At 37.5% G+C, this 16,620-nt stretch overlaps 1 non-coding gene across 1 annotated transcript; it reads right to left on the bottom strand.

The window, feature by feature from the left end:
• Window positions 1–13,188: 13,188 nt before the first annotated feature.
• Window positions 13,189–13,296, bottom strand: LOC130958594 (small nucleolar RNA R71). Its single transcript, XR_009077707.1, has one exon. It is a non-coding gene; the product is annotated as a small nucleolar RNA R71 (small nucleolar RNA).
• Window positions 13,297–16,620: the final 3,324 nt, after the last annotated feature.

Genomic DNA, 16,620 nt, shown 5'->3' with positions numbered 1-16,620 from the left:
AAACAAAAGAAAGAAGCTAGGCATCAATGACTAAAACTTTGAATATGTGTCTGTGGTGTTTATGTTCAAGGACATACTTGGGTTAGTAAATCTGCAGAGTGCTTCATCACTTGGAAACTTGAGTTAGCGACTAAGGATTATCGATTGAAAACCCACTATCAAGAGTAGCCTTGCAACAAAACATTTAGTAACCCAAAGAGGTGCTGGACACCACTATTCAAAGACAAATTCAAGTTATATGCCTGTAGTATAAATGTGTTGAGGAATGAGTCTTGAGCAAATAAATTCGAAGGGGTATTTGAACACCTGACAATTTAAACCAACTGGTTTGGGATTGTTGATTGAAAGCTTAAGATAAAAAGCCACCTCAAGACAAGATACTAGGCTCAAATGAAATAAGAAAGCTCTGAAAGAAGTAAAAGAATATGTTGAGGATGATATAACAGTGTAATAAGAAAGAAGTCTCATAGAATCAACCAAGTAGCATATAAATAATCATCTTATGCAGAGAACTCATATAAGTTCAGGAGCCATATCTAATTGAATGAAACAAAGAAACCCATTGAGTAGGATGATGCTAGACCCATAAGTAGAAATTTCTTCTGTGTTCTTTCTTACAATCCTTGCATTTCAGTTATTGTTAAAGCTCTTTTAACTTTTGCTTGAGGACAAGCAACATTTTAAGTTTGGCGTTGTGATGCATTCGCATTTTGGTTAAATTAGCTAGTTAGTTTAAGTAGTGTTAGCTTAATTTCATGCATTTTATTCAAAATAAACAAGCATCTGAATGAAGTTCTCATCATACACTAATATGTCAAGGACTAAGTGATTTTGTGGATGATTCTATGCAATTCCTCAAGAGACAGAGCTTTGATGTATTGCAATTTTGTTTTATGATCATGACAGGGGAGAAGAACACAATACCTTAGCGCTATGGTTGCTTGAAGAACGCTACGTTCCCCTGTAGCACAACCCTTGGCGTTACGCTCTCTCTTTTAAAGAGCGCAACGTTCTTCACCCAAGAAAATTTGACTAGCGACTTGTACGCGTGGGTGACGCATACGCGTGGAAGTGACATCCTCGAAAGGCCACGTGTACGCGTGGACGACGCATACGCGTGGGAGGGATCTACACTCTTCACCTAAGATCACTGCATTCTTCATCAAAGAGCGCCTGCGATAACCTTCAAAGTTGAAATTAAAGTTTGGCTATCGACGCGTACGCGTCCCTGACGCGTACGTGTGGAAGTGGCAATTGTGATGGGTCATGCAAACGCGTGGATAGAGCGGCAGGATGGAAGTGACATTTTGAAATCCACGCATACGCGTGAATGACGCATACGCATGGAGAGTGCTCTTGGCGCAAGCGCTATGCTTACATGGAGAGCGCTGCAAAGGATGTGTAGGCGTATATGACGTGTACGCATAACTAGTACTGAGATGGTGACGATGCGTGTGCGTGGATGCACGAGTGCTACGCTCTACTCAAGAACGCTACGTTCTCCTGGGAGCATCCACACCGTAACAACTAAAAGCCCACTTTGAGCAACTTGCAAGTAAAATTGAAGAAGCCACAAAACCAGTATAAAATGGGGGCATATTGAATCAGAAAGAACTTCTGGGGGATCTTCTTTTTTAGTTTCTTTTCTCTTTAGATCTGTTTTGTACTTTTTGCACTTTTTAGATTCTACTTTCTACTCAGACTTTATACTATTTCCAGTTTCACTTTTATTTCCAGTTTTCTTCTATTTTTCTTTTTCGATGCTTAGTTTAATTTTCAGTTTTGAACTTCAACTTGTACTTGGAGCTTTGAGTCATTAACCCCATTTTTACTAGGGGGAGGAGCTCTGTTGGTTTTATTGAATTGATAATTCTTCTCTTCTTCTTAATTCAAGTGACCCATCTAAGAGGAAACTCTTGTGCTTCACAGATTCAATTACTATCGAGAGAGGGACTGAATCTATTTGAATTATGTGATGAACCTGAGAAAGGAGTCATAGAATTCAGTTTGGGGTTTATCTTCTCATGATTTTCTTGATTGATATATTCTGGGTTGGTATGTGAGATATAACCACCTTGGATTGAAATCCTGAGAGTTGTGTGGCCTCTGGGATTAGCAATCGATCTTCACCTCTTCTCATGAGCAATTAGATCAAGAGATTGGCAATTGTTTGTGACAAGAGAAATTGAATCACCAAGAGATTGGGATCCATTTATTCACAATTTTCCATAGATCTGTTCACATGATTGAGAAGAAAGTGATCATCATTAATTCATGAAAAATCAACACTTCTGATCCCTAGTGATCTCACCCATCACAAAGTCTCACTTCAATTTCTTTTTAATTTCTCCCAACACTCAATTCCCCTACTTCATTTCTGCAATTTAGAATCTCAGTCATCTACATTCCAGTTACATTCTTGCAATTTTACATTTCTCCTATTTACATTTCAGTTCTTCTTTCTTGCATTTTAAGTTTCTGCTATTTACACTTCCAGTCATTTAATTCCTTCTCTTTTACTTGCAGTCATTTTAATTTCCCGCCATTTACATTCCTGCACTTTATTTTCATGTTAAATATCTCAAGAAATCACAATCTGTCTGCCTAACTAGAACACTATTTAACTAAAAATTGCTTAATCCACTAATCCTCATAGGATTGACTTCACTCTAAGTGAGTTTTATTACTTGATATGACCCGGTATACTTGCCGGTAGTAATTATGTGAAAATTAATTTTTTCCGTATTAATGCTCTAGTAGATGCGGCTGTAGGGTACCGGTCTCTGAACTTCATGTACTTAAGGTACAATCAGATCCTGATGCACTGCCCTGACGAGGAAAAAATGGCATTCATAACGCCAACGGGGACTTACTGCTAAAAGGTCATGCCGTTTGGACTAATGAATTCAGGAGCCACATATCAAATATTAATGAGCAAAGTCTTCAAGGAGCTCATTGGCAAGTTGGTGGAGATAGCTAAACCAAGCAACTTGGTTGCCGACATAGAAGTTGTCTTCGGGTCACTTCGGAAGCACAATATGAGGTTGAACCCTCTGAAATGTGCATTTGCAATGAAGGTAGGAAAGTTTTTGGGCTTTATTATCAGGCAAAGAGAGATTGAAACCAACCCAGACAAATGCGAAGCCATCCTTCGGATGACAAGCCAAGGGTATGTCAAGGACGTACAAATGCTGGTCGGTAGGCTCACGGCTTTGTCTCGTTTCCTCGGGGCCTAGGCGACAAATGCCTTTCTTTTTTTCAATTTAATGAAAAAGGGAATAGCCTTTGAATGGACCTCGCCTTGCAAGGAAGCCTTCAACCACTTTAAGAGGATCCTATCGGAAACACTAGTACTCGGGAAGCTTAAAGAGGGAGAGACCCTTGGTGTGGAATTAGAATGTCCACAACTTAACCGGCAACTACACCAGGTCATCCAAGTAATACCTAAAGTGAGTGAGGATCGATTGATAAACACCAATTTTGTGGGTTATATTGTGTTGATCAACTTTTCTCACATTTATTCAATGAAATAGCATGGTTTTGTAATTCTCCTTAAATTTGTGCTTGAGAGTGAAAACATACTTTTTAGGCCTTAAAATAGCTAAATCCAATTCACTTTAATTCCATTCGATGCCTTGATATGTTTGTTGAGTGATTTCAGGTTCATAAGGCAAGGATTGGATTGAACAAGTAAAGAGAAAAGCATGCAAAGAGGATAATTCATGAAGAAATGAGCATTTAGAGGAATCAAGGCCACGTGCACGTGTCATCCACGCGTACGCATGAAGAGGACATTCACGGACATGCGCATGCATCACCCATGCGTACGCATAAGCAGGGAATCTGCCAGCGACACGCATGCGTTGTTCACGCACACGCGTGACGCTGATCACGTGACCTCATTAAAGTGAAAACGCTGGGGCAATTTTTGAGTATTCCAGTCCCAAATCCAACTCATTTCTGAAGCTATTTGATGCAGAATTCAAGAGGAAACAAGGGGGGTAGCAATTAGATTAGGTAGGAATCATGCTTTAGGTAGTTTCTAGAGAGAGAAGCTCCCTCTTCTCTCTAGAATTAGGTTAGAATTAGGTAAATCTCTCTTAGATTTAGGCTTAATTTCTTATTTTCATGTTTTCTTTGCAATTTCTTGTTCCCACATCTTTGTTCTCTTAATGTTACTTGTTAATTTCCCTTTTATGTTATTTTTATGTTCATGCACTATTTGTGGATTTGGATTTCCTTTTAATGCAATTCATGTTTTATGTTTCTTTGATGTTTAATTGAGTTGCTATTGTTAATTTCTTGCATTGGATAGTTGTAGATTTTATTCTTACTTGCAATTTGCCATGCCTTTATTTTATGCCTTCCAAGTGTATGACAAAATGCTTGGTTGGATGTTAGAGTAGCTTTTTGAGCATTCTTGGCTTGGAAAGAAAAATTAGGTGCTCTTGAGTCATTAATACCCAACTTATGTTAGTGATCTAGAGTTGTTAGTTAATATTATTTCCATTGACTCTAATCTCTTGCTAATTCAATTAGTGAGTTGATTATGACTTTTGGATTGAGATTAACTAGTCCTATTTGACTTTCTTCCTATGTTGGAGATACATTATACCTTCTTCCGTTGTTGAAGATGACTTAATATGATTAACTCTTGTTAACTATTGTGTGATAATTAATGACTAGGATAGAAAGTTTATATTCTCAATCCTTGCCATGAATGTCTCTCTTTATTACTTGCTTTCTTTAGTTGCTTGCTTTACTTTTGTTGCCTTTTTAATTTCTTGTTTTATCAACCCAACACCCCATGAAACTCATAACCAATAATTGAGCACTCAATTGTAATTCCTAGGGAGAACGACCCAGGACTAATACTCTCGGTTATCTTTATTGGGTTGGATTTGTGACAACCAAAAATTAAACTTTGATTGACCATTACTTGTTGGTTTGGAACTATACTTGCAACGAGGTTATTTCTCTTTTACCGAGAAGAAATTCTAAGCCTACGGGTTTTACTCACATCAAGAAATGGCGAGAAACGTAAATGACAAAAAATGTAAATGACGGAAAGGTAAACTGCGGAATTAAATTGCAACAATGTAAATTGCTTGAATGTAAATTTGCGGAAAGTAACTGACAAGAAATTAAATAGGAATGGGGTGAAGAGCATAAAAGTAAACAGAATATGAGAATGGGGAGATAAGAATGGGAAAGCTCATTGGGTTCAGAAGATATTGCATTCTCTGGATCAATTCATTCTCATCTCTTCCTCAATCCATACAACTCATTGATCTCTTGGAAATCTTAAGTGATTGAATCCCGATCCCTTGGCAATTCAATCTTTCTAAGCTTGAACAATTGCCCAATTCCTTGATCTAATTACTCATGGGAGGAGATGAAGAATGGTCACTGATTATACCACATACTTTTCTGGATCAAAGTATCGGGAGGATTATATGTCACTATATGCATCCAACCACCAATCTAGTAAAGCATGAGAAAGTAATTCTAGCATGATTCCATCATTCCCCTTCCAAGGATCAGATGGAATCTAAGTATGCTCAATTTCTCTTCCGAGACAATTGAGCAATTGGATGAAGTCTGAAAGCTTTCAAGTAAATAAAAAAGAGATGAATAAAAGAAGAAAACAAGAAATATTATTGATCCATTGAATTAAAATAGAGCTCCCTCCCCCGATAAAAAGGGTTTTAGTTGATCATGGCTTTGGAAAACTCAAAACGAAAAGAAAAGTTCATAAAAAGAAAAGCTAAGTACAAAGAAAACTAACGAGTGTTTACAATTCCGGATCCCTTTGGATCTTCCACTAAACTTCAAAACTACTCCTATATATACTACTTCTTCAATCTTCAGGTGAGTCTTCAAGTATCCGGATGTGGGCCCTTTGCCTTAGTTGAAGTAGTTAGCAAACTCTTTGGGCTTTTCTCAGCTTTTTGGATGGTATTAGTTGAGGCAGCATTGGTGTTATTGTTGATAACACTATGTACATTGCATGGCTCGCTGGTGTTAGTGTCACTAACGTCACCACTAACACCACAAATTCCTTGGTCCAGCGTTACCCCTGGCGTTTGTGGCACTAACATGGCCACTAACACCACACCTTGCCCTTATCCAGCATTGCTCCTGGCGTTAGTGGCACTAACGTGGCCACTAACGCCACCAATCTTGCCTTGTCATACACTATCGCTAGCGTTAGTGGGCACCAACGCCACCACTAACACCACCAAGCCTCCCTTAGTCATGTTAGCATTGGAACACCACACCTTCCATGAAGCTGTGGCATCACTGGCATTAGTGGGTGGTGAACACTGCCACTAACGCCACTTTTCCTTGCACTCCCCATGTTAGCACTACCGTTAGTTGCCACTGACGCCACCTTTGCTTCATTTGCTTCATGTTGGTGTTAGCGTTTGTGTGCCTAATTTGGCTACTAACGCCACCTTGGCCTCTGCTTTTTCCTTATCTGTAATCAATCAAACAAGTACATCAAAGCCTTGCTATAATCTCAAGATAATGCATCATTCATTGCTTCAATTAGTCTTTGCATTAATCTCACAAAAATATTTATAATTCACAATGTTTGGTTGAATCAAGATATGCATACATAACTCATCTAAATGCTTGCTTATTGACTAAGAAAATGCATGAAAGTAACCTAAAACATATTGAAAATGGCTTGTAAAACTAGCCAAGATCCCCTGGCATCACAACACCAAACTTAAATCTTGCTTGTCCCCAAATAATTGATAAAACATAAGAAGAATGAATGAAATACAAAGAGATATGAGTCCTTATTGAGAGATTTCAAATCTTTGTTCATGGAGTTTTATGCATTGACAACTTAGCTTCATACTCTTATTAGTTTCTAGGCTCTAATATGCTATTAGGTACTAACTCTGTTGCCTTCTATGAGACTCTTATTCTTTAATCCTTAGCTTAACTTTTTTCCTTTCTTTTTCTTCTTGCTAGAGGCTTATTATTTTGTTTAGCTAAGTGCTCTATGTTATGGCAGCTCTTTATGATAAACTTTCAGCCAACACTCCCAAACCAGTTGGTTCAAGGTGCTAGGTGTTGAAACACCCCTGAGGACTTACTTACTCAAGCCTCTCCTCAACACATTCACACCATAGGCACCTGGCTTGTAATTCATCCCTAAGACATTAGTACCCAGCACCTCTTTGGGATACTAAATGCTTTATGACAAGGTGATAAACCCCAATTTTGTGGTTTATCTTGTGCATAATTTAGGGAATTTTATCAACTTTTCTCACATTTATTCAAAGAAAAAGCATGGTTTTGTAATTCTCCCTTAATTTGTGCATAAGTGTGAAAACATACTTTTTAGGATTTAAAATAGATAAATTCAATTCACTTTAATTCCATTCGATGCCTTGATATATTTGTTAAGTGATTTCAGGATTAGAAGGCAAAGATTGGGTTGAAGGAATGAAGAAAAGCATGCAAAGTGGGAGAACTCATGAAGAAATGAAGGAATCGCAAAGCTGTCAAGCCTGACCTCTTCCTACTCAATCGATCATAACTTGAGCTTCAGAGGTCTAAATGAGGGGGTTTCAGTTGCGCTAGAAAGCTAACATCCGGGGCTTCAGAATGATAGATAATTTACCATAGTTGCCTGGCATTTAGGGACACGTATGCATCCTCCATGCGCACGCGTGGGTGGATCAGCGTGACTCACTAAAGGCAACTCGTGGCCAGCAATTTTTGAAGCATTTTGGGCCCAATCCAACTCATTTCTGATGCAATTGAACTCAATGATTGAAGGGGAATGAACCAAGTAGTCATAGTTTAGTTTTTGCATCATGGTTTAGGTTAGAATTCTAGAGAGAGAAGCTCTCCATTCTCTATAGAATTTAGGGTAGTTTAGGTTTAATTCTCTTAAATCCAATTTTCAATTCTTGTTTTGATTTAGTCTTCCCTTTTAATTTCTTGTTATTACATCTTTGCTCTTCTAGTTTTACTTGTCATTTCTTATTTTGCTCTCTTTTATGTTGATGAACCGTTGTTGGATCTTAATTTCTTCTAATGCAATTTTATGTTTCCATGTCTCTTTTATGTTTATCTTCATTGCTATTATTGATTTCTTGCTTATGTTAGTTTTCATTAATTCTTTCATTTTGTGATGTTTAGTTTTCTTGCACTCATGTTGGATTTAAATCTCCTTTAATGCAATTTGATGTTTGATGTCCCTTTTATTGTTGATTTGAGTTGTGAATTTCACTTTCCTTGCAAGTGGTAGTTGGTAGATTTTATCTTTCCTTGCAATTTACTATGCTTCCCTTTTATGCCTTCCAAGTGTTTGATAAAATGCTTGGTTGGATGTTAGAGTAGATCTTGAGTATTCTTGGATTTGAAAGAGGAACTAGCCAATCTTGAGTCATGAATACCCAACCTATATTGGTGATCTAGAATTGTTAGTTAATATGATTTCCATTGACTCTAATCTCTTGCTAATTCAATTAGTAAGTTCATTAGGACTTATGGATTGAGATTAGCTAGTCTTATTAGACTCTCTTCGAGTGTGAGGATAATATGATACCTTCTTCCATCGTTGGGGATGACGTAATGAGATAAATTCTTGTTTATTATTGTGATGTGATTAACGAGTCTTGTTTGACGTTCTCCCTATGTGAAGATAACATGATACATTCTTCCATTTGTTGGAGTTGACTAAATAAGATGAATTAATCTTTGTATGACAAAGATAGAAAGCCTATATTCTCAACCCTTGCCATGAATGTCTCTCTCTTTATTACTTGCTTTAATTGCTTCCTTGATTTACTTTTCTTGTCATTTAATTTCTTGCCCTCTTATCAAATCAAACCCCTTGCATCTTCATAAACATTCATTGAGCACTTCATTGCAATTCCTTGTGAGACGATCCGAGGTTTAAATACTTCGATTAATTTTCATTGGGGTTTGTACTTGTGACAAAACCAATTTTTTAATTGGGAGGACTCTTTGTTGGTGTAGAACTATAACTGCAGCGAGAATAATTTTGAGAAATTCTATACCGATACGACATTTTTCTCTTATCAAAATCGTGCCGTTTTTGGGGAATTGCAATGGTGTTATATTATTGGCTATTATGAATATGATTGTCTTTTGCTTGTTTGTTAGTTTTTGTTAGGTTTAGGACTTTGTTGCTTATTTTTGTTAGCTCTCATTCTCACTCTCACTATGAATTCTCATCCTTTTGGCCATGAGTGTGGTTACAACTATGTTGTAGGAGATAGAAATTGCAATGAAAACATGTATCAAGGATGGAATAATCGAAGATGGGAGGAGCCTCAAGGATTTGATCAACCCTCTTGGCAACAACCTTCCCAATTGTGCTATAAACAAGAACCATTCCAAGATACATACCAATCAAATGGCTATGGTTGAAGCTTCAATGAGGATGTGTATCAAGAATTTGGGAATCGAAGATGCGAGAATGATGAGCGGATAATTTATACGCTTTTTGGCATTATTTTTAGGTAGTTTTTAGTAGGATCTAGCTACTTTTACGGATGTTTTTATTAGTTTTTATGCAAAATTCACATTTTTGGACTTTACTATGAGTTTGTGTGTTTTTCTATGATTTCAGGTATTTTTTGGCTGAAATTGAGGGACCTGAGCAAAAATCTGATAGGAGGCTGACAAAGGACTGCTGATGTTGTTGGATTCTGACCTCCCTGCACTCGAGAAAGATTTTCTGGAGCAACAGAACTCCAAATGGAACGCTCTCAACTGCATTGGAAAGTAGACATCCAGGGCTTTCTAGAAATATATAATAGTTCATACTTTATTCTAGTTTAGATGACGCAAACTGGCGTTCAACCCCAGTTCCATGCTGCATTCTGAAGTAAAACGCCAGAAACACGTCACAAACCAGAGTTAAACGCCAAAAACACGTTACAACTTGGCGTTTAACCCCAAGAGAAGCCTCTGCACGTGTAAAGCTCAAGCTCAGCCCAAGCTCACACCAAAGTGGGCCCCAGAAGTGGATTTCTACACTTAGACTTATTTCTGTAAATCGTAGTAGCTAGTTTAGTATAAATAGAACTTTTTACTATTGTACTAGTGTCTAATCAGGGATTTTACATCTTTGATCACATTTTGGGGGCTGGCCATTCGGCCATGCCTGGACCATCATCACTTATATATTTTCAATGGTGGAGTTTCTACACACCATAGATTAAGGTGTGGAGCTCTGCTGTACCTCGAGTATTATTTTTCTTCTATTCAATTCACGCTTATTCTTATTCTAAGATATTTATTCGTACTTAACCATGATGAATGTGATGATCCGTGACACTCATCACCATTCTCAACCTATGAAAATGTGCCTGACAACCACCTCCGTTCTACATTAGATTGAATGAGTATCTCTTGGATTCCTTAATCAGAATCTTCGTGGTATAAGCTAGAGTCCATTGGCAGCATTCTTGAGAATCTGGAAAGTCTAAACCTTGTCTGTGGTATTCTGAGTAGGATTCCAGGATTGAATGACTGTGATGAGCTTCAAACTCGCGAGTGTTTGGTGTAGTGATAGACGCAAAAGAATCACTGAATTCTATTCCGACATGATCGAGAACCGACAGATGATTAGCCGTGCTGTGACAGAGCATTTGGACCATTTTCACTGAGAGGACAGGAGGTAGCCATTGACAACGGTGAAACCCAACATACAGCTTGCCATGGAAAGGAGTAAGAATGATTGGATGAAAGTAGTAGGAAAGCAGAGATTCAGAAGGAACATAGTATCTTCATGCGCTTATCTAAAATTCACACAAATGAATTACATAAGTATCTCTATCTTTAGTTTAGGCTCTATTTATCTTTATTTTCAAAAACCATTATAACTATTATTATCCGCCTGACTGAGATTTACAAGATGACCATAGCTTGCTTCATACTAACAATCTCCGTGGGATCGACCCTTACTCACGTAAGGTATTACTTGGACGACCCAGTGCACTTGCTAGTTAGTTATGCGGAGTTGTGACAAAGTGTGATTCACGTTTGAGAGCACCAAGTTATTGGAGCCCTTGTTGATGATCACAGTTTCGCGCTATCAAGTTTTTGGCACCGTTGCTGGGGATTGTTCGAGTTTGGAAAACTGACGGTTCATCGTGTTGCTCAGATTAGGTAATTTTCTTTTCAAAAAAAATTTTCTTTGTTTTTCGTTTTTCCAAAATTAATTTTTGAAAAATCCAAAAGATTATAAAATCATAAAATCAAAAAAATATTTTTGTGTTTCTTGTTTGAGTCTAGTGTCAATTTTTAAGTTTGGTGTCAATTGCATGTTTTTAAAATTTATGCATTTTTTCAAAAAAATTCATGCATGGTGTTCTTCATGATCTTCAAGTTGTTCTTGATGAGTCTTCTTGTTTGATCTTCATATTTTCTTGTTTTGTGTCTTTTGTTGTTTTTCATATGTATTTTTGCATTCATAGTGTCTAAACATGAAAAATTTCTAAGTTTGGTGTCTTGCATGTTTTTCTTTTCTTGAAAATTTTTCAAAAATAAGTTCTTGATGTTCATCATGATCTTCAAAGTGTTCTTGGTGTTCATCTTGACATTCATAGTGTTCTTGCATGCATCATTTGTTTTGATCCAAAATTTTCATGTTTTGGGTCATATTTGTGTTTTTCTCTCTCATCATTAAAAATTCAAAAAAAATATCTTTTCCTTATTTTACTCCTAAATTTCGAAATCTTTGGGTTGACTTAGTAAAAATTTTTTAAAAATAAGTTGTTTCTTGTTAGTCAAGCCAAGATTTCAATTTTAAAAATCTTATCTTTTCAAAATCTTTTTCAAAATCAAATTTTTTTCTTTTTCTTTTTATTATTTTCGAAAATTTTATTTTTATAAAAATTTATTTTCAAAATCTTTGTCTTATCTTTATTTCATGATTTTCAAAAACTTTACTAATAATTAATGTGATTGATTTAAAAATTTGAAGTTTGTTACTTTCTTATTAAGAAAGGTTCAATCTTTAAATTCTAGAATCATATCTTTTAGTTTCTTGTTAGTCAAGTAATCAATTTTAATTTTAAAAATCAAATCTTTTTAATTTTCTTTTCAAATCTTTTTCAAAATAAATTTCAATCATATCTTTTCAATCATATCTTTGTCGAAATCATATCTTTTTCAAAAAATTTAATTTCAAAATCTTTTCTAACTTCTTATCTTTTAAAAATTGATTTTCAAATCTTTTTCAACTAACTAATTGACTTTTTGTTTGTTTCTTATCTTTTTCAAAACCACCTAACTACTTTCCTCTCTCTAATTTTCGAAAATCACCCTCCTCTTTTTCAAAATTCTTTTAATTAACTAATTGATTCAAATTTTAATTTTAATTTTATTTCTTCTTTTAATTTTCGAAAATAACTAACCATTTTTTCAAAAACAATTTTCGAAATTCTCTCCTTCTCATCTCTTTCTATTTATTTTATTTATTTACTAACACTTCTCTTCATCTAAAAATTTGAAACCTCTCTTCTCCTTGATGTTCGAATTTTCCTCTTCTCCTTTTTCTATTCTTTTCTTCTTCTACTCACATAAAGGAATCTCTATACTGTGACATAGAGGATTCCTCTTCCTTTTCTGTTCTCTTCTTTTTCATATGAGCAGAAGCAAGGACATTGACATTCTTGTTAAAGTAGATCCTGAACCTGAAAGGACTCTGAAGAAGAAGCTAAGAGAAGCTAAAGTACAACAATCCAGAGAAAATCTTACAAAGAATCTCGAAAAAGAAAGAGACATGGCCGAACCCAATAACAATGGTAGAGATGCAAGAAGGATGCTTGGTGATTATACTACACCTACTTCCAATTTTTATGGAAGAAGCATCTCAATTCCTGCCATTGGAGCAAACAATTTTGAGCTGAAGCCTCAACTAGTTGCTATAATGCAACAGAACTGCAAGTTTCATGGACTTCCATCAGAAAATCCCTACCAGTTTTTAACTGAGTTCTTGCAGATCTATGATACTGTTAAGCTAATAGAGTAGATCCTGAAGTCTACAGGCTCATGCTTTTCCCTTTTGCTGTAAGAGACAGAGCTAGAACATGGTTAGACTCACAACCTAAAGATAGCCTGAACTCTTAGGATAAGCTGGTCACGACCTTGTTGGCCAAGTTCTTTCCTCCTCAAAAGCTGAGCAAGCTTAGAGTGGATGTTTAAACCTTCAAGCAAAAAGATGGTGAATCCCTCTATGAAGCTTGGGAAAGATACAAGCAATTGACCAAAAAGTATTCTCCTGATATGCTTTCAGAGTGGACCATTTTGGATATATTCTATTATGGTCTATCTGAGTTCTCTAAGATGTCACTGGACCATTCTGCAGGTAGATCCATTCACCTAAAGAAAATGCCTGCAGAAGCTCAAGAACTCATTGACATGGTTGCAAACAACCAATTCATGTACACCTCTGAGAGGAATCCTATGAGTAATGGGATGCCTCAGAAGAGGGGAGTTCTTGAAATTGATGCTCTAAATGCCATATTGGCTCAGAACAAAATATTGACTCAGCAAGTCAACATGATTTCTCAGAGTCTGAATGGATTGTAAAATGCATCCAACAGTACTAAAGAGGCATCTTCTGAAGAAGAAGCTTATGATCCTATGGAAACACCTATAATCCTTCATGGAAAAATCATCCAAATTTCTCATGGAAGGATCAACAAAAGCCCCAACAAGGCTTTAATAATGGTGGAAGAAATAGGCTTAGCAATAGTAAGCCTTTTCCATCATCTTTTCAGCAACAGACAGAAAATTCTGAGCAGAGCCCCTCTAGCTTAGCAAACATAGTCTCTGATCTATCTAAGGCCACTCTAAGTTTTATGAATGAAATAAGGTCCTCCATTAGAAATTTGGAGGCACATGTGGGTCAGTTGAGTAAGAAAATCATTGAAACTCCTCCTAGTACTCTCCCAAGCAATACAGAAGAGAATCCAAAAAGAGAGTGCAAGACCATTGATATTATCAAAATGGCCGAATCCAAAGAGGAAGGGGAGGACGTGAATCCCAATGAGGAAGACCTCATGGGACGTCCTCCAGACAGAAAGGAGTTCCCTATTGAGGACCTAAAGGAATCTGAGGCTCATATAGAGACCATAGAGATTCCATTAAACCTCCTTCTGCCATTCATGAGCTCTGAGAACTATTCTTTCTCTGAAGAGGATGAAGATGTAACTGAAAAGCAAGTTACTCAATATCTAGGAGCCATCATGAAGTTGAATGCCAAGTTGTTTGGTAATGAGACTTGGGAAGATGAACCTCCTTTGCTCATTAGTGAACTAAATACATGGGTTCAGCAAACTTTACCTCAAAAGAAACAAGATCCTGGTAAATTCTTAATGCCCTGTACCATAGGCACCATGACCTTTGAGAAGGCTCTGTGTGACCTGGGGTCAGGTATAAATCTTATGCCATTCTCTGTAATGGAGAAACTGGGGATCTTTGAGGTACAAGCTGCAAGAATCTCATTAGAGATGGCAAACAAATCATTAAAACAAGCTTATGGATTAGTAGAGGATGTGTTGGTAAAGGTTAAAGGCCTTTACATCCCTGCTGATTTCATAATCTTAGACACTGGGAAGGATGAGGATGAGTGCATCATCCTTGGAAGACCCTTCCTAGCCACAACAGGAGCTGTGATTGATGTTGACAGAGGAGAGCTAGTCCTTCAATTGAATGGGGACTACCTTGTGTTTAAGGCTCAAGGTTATCCTTCTATAAACATGAAAAAGAGGCATGATAAGCTTCTCTCAATACAGAGTCAAACAAGGCCCCCACAATCAAACTCTAAGTTTGGTGTTGAGAAGATCCCACAGCCAAACTCTAAGTTTGGTGTTGGGAGATCCTCATCATGCTCTAAACATCTGTGAAGCTCCATGAGAGCTCACTGTCAAGCTATTGACATTAAAGAAGCGTTTATTAGGAGGCAACCCAATTTTTATCTATATTTTTATTGTTCTTTTATGTTTTATTAGGTTTATGATCATGTGGAGTCACAAAACAATTACTAAAATTAAAAACAGAATCAAAACAGCAGAAGAAACAGTACACCCTGGAGGAAGAGCTTACTGGCATTTAAATGCCAGTAAGGAGCATCTAGCTAGCGTTTAATGCCAGAACAGAGCATGAAGCTGGCGTTGAACGCCAAAACAAGCAGCAGTCTGGTGTTTAAATGCCAGGATTGCACTCTGAGGAAAGCTGGCATTTAACGCCAGAAATAAGCATCAGGCTGGTGTTAAACGCCAGAAATAGGCTACATCTGGGCGTTTAACACCAGAAATAACCATCAATCTAGCGTTAAACACCAGGATTGCATGCAGAGGGCATTTTACACGCCTAATTGGTGCATGGATGATAAATCCTTGACACCTCAGGATCTGTGGACCCCACAGGATCCCCACTTACCTCAACTCACCTTCTCTCTTCTTCACACAATCCAATAACACTCTTCCCCAAACACCCTTCACCAATCACCACAATCTCTCTTTCCCATCACCTCTTCACCACTCACATCCATCCACTCTTCCCCATAAACTCCACCTACCTTCAAATTTAAATCTCTTTCCCACCCAAACCCACCCTAAATGACCGAACCCCATTCCCTCTCCCTCCACTCTATAAATCCCTCCATCCTTCTTCATTTTCACACAACACAACCCTCTTTTCTCCCCCTTGGCCGAAACCCACACATCTCTCCTTCTCCTTCATATCTTCTTCTTCTTCTTCTATTCTTTCTTTTCTTTGCTCGATGGCGAGCAACATTCTAAGTTTTGTGTGGTAAAAGCATAGCTTTTTTATTTTTCCATAACCATTTATGGCACCTAAGGCCGGAGAAACCTGTAGAAAGAGGAAAGGGAAGACAAAAAGTTCCACCAATGAGTCATGGGAGATGGGAAAATTCATCTCAAAGGTACATCAAGACCACTTCTATGAAGTTGAGGCCAAGAAGAAGGTGATCCCTGAGGTCCCTTTCATGCTCAAGAAAAATGAGTATCCAAAGATCCGACATGAGATCCAAAGAAGAGGTTGGGAAGTTCTTACCAACTCCATTCAACAAGTCGGAATCTTAATGGTTCAAGAGTTCTATGCCAATGCATGAATCACTAGGAACCATGATCAAAGTATGAAACTGAATCCAAAGAATTGGCTTACAATGGTTCGGGGGAAATACTTAGATTTCAGTCCAAAAAATGTAAGTTTGGCGTTCCACTTGCCTAGGATGCAAGAGGACGCACGCCCTTACACTAGAAAGGTCAACTTTGATCAAAGGTTGGACCAAGTCCTCATGGACATATGTGTGGAAGGAGCTCAATGGAAAAGAGACTCAAAAGGCAAGCCAGTTCAATTGAGAAGACTGGACCTTAAGCCTGTGGCTAGAGGATGCTTGGAGTTCATCCAACGCTCTATCATCCTCACTAGCAACCGATCCGAAGTAACTGTGGATCGGGCCATCATGATCCATAGCATCATGATTGGAGAGGAGGTAGAAGTTCATGAAGTCATCCCTCTAGAACTCTACAAAGTAGCCAAAAAGCCCTCCACCTTGGCAAGGCTAGCTTTTCCTCATCTCATTTG

Source organism: Arachis stenosperma, chromosome 10 (assembly GCF_014773155.1).
Source record: "Arachis stenosperma cultivar V10309 chromosome 10, arast.V10309.gnm1.PFL2, whole genome shotgun sequence".
Lineage (NCBI taxonomy): Eukaryota > Viridiplantae > Streptophyta > Magnoliopsida > Fabales > Fabaceae > Arachis > Arachis stenosperma.
The sequence above is the reverse complement of the archived record's forward strand: the minus strand, read 5'-3'. Positions and strand labels throughout refer to the sequence as shown.